Source organism: Dendroctonus ponderosae, unplaced genomic scaffold (genome assembly GCF_020466585.1).
Source record: "Dendroctonus ponderosae isolate FM_Combo_2020 unplaced genomic scaffold, Dpon_F_20191213v2 Dpon_F_20191213_1, whole genome shotgun sequence".
NCBI classification, from domain to species: Eukaryota; Metazoa; Arthropoda; class Insecta; order Coleoptera; family Curculionidae; genus Dendroctonus; species Dendroctonus ponderosae.
This window is the reverse complement of record NW_026017110.1, coordinates 48,501,404-48,501,626: the sequence shown is the minus strand read 5'-3', so window position 1 is coordinate 48,501,626 and position 223 is coordinate 48,501,404. Positions and strand designations below refer to the sequence as shown.

At 39.0% G+C, this 223-nt stretch overlaps 1 protein-coding gene across 1 annotated transcript in view; it reads right to left on the bottom strand.

Annotated features, from left to right (window-relative positions):
- LOC109535853 (E3 SUMO-protein ligase RanBP2) overlaps window positions 1-223 on the bottom strand; it is a gene marked incomplete in the record, with an annotated part of 2,868 nt that overhangs the window by 1,419 nt on the left and 1,226 nt on the right.

The following is a 223-nucleotide window of genomic DNA, read 5'->3' as shown; positions in this document are numbered from 1 at the left end:
GCAATGCAGAAGACACAACTTTTTTGAATTTTTGATACTTGAGAAGTTCAAATAAATTTCGTGCGGCAAATGTGACTGGCCATAAAAAAGTGAATATCTCTCGAAAGGCTCAAGATAAGCAGACGATTAAAGATCCGAATTACTCAGGAGACATGAGGCTGTAACATCGTATACTTTTTTCGTTCTGAGCTCCCCGATTTCGACCGCAGACGGATTTAAACTT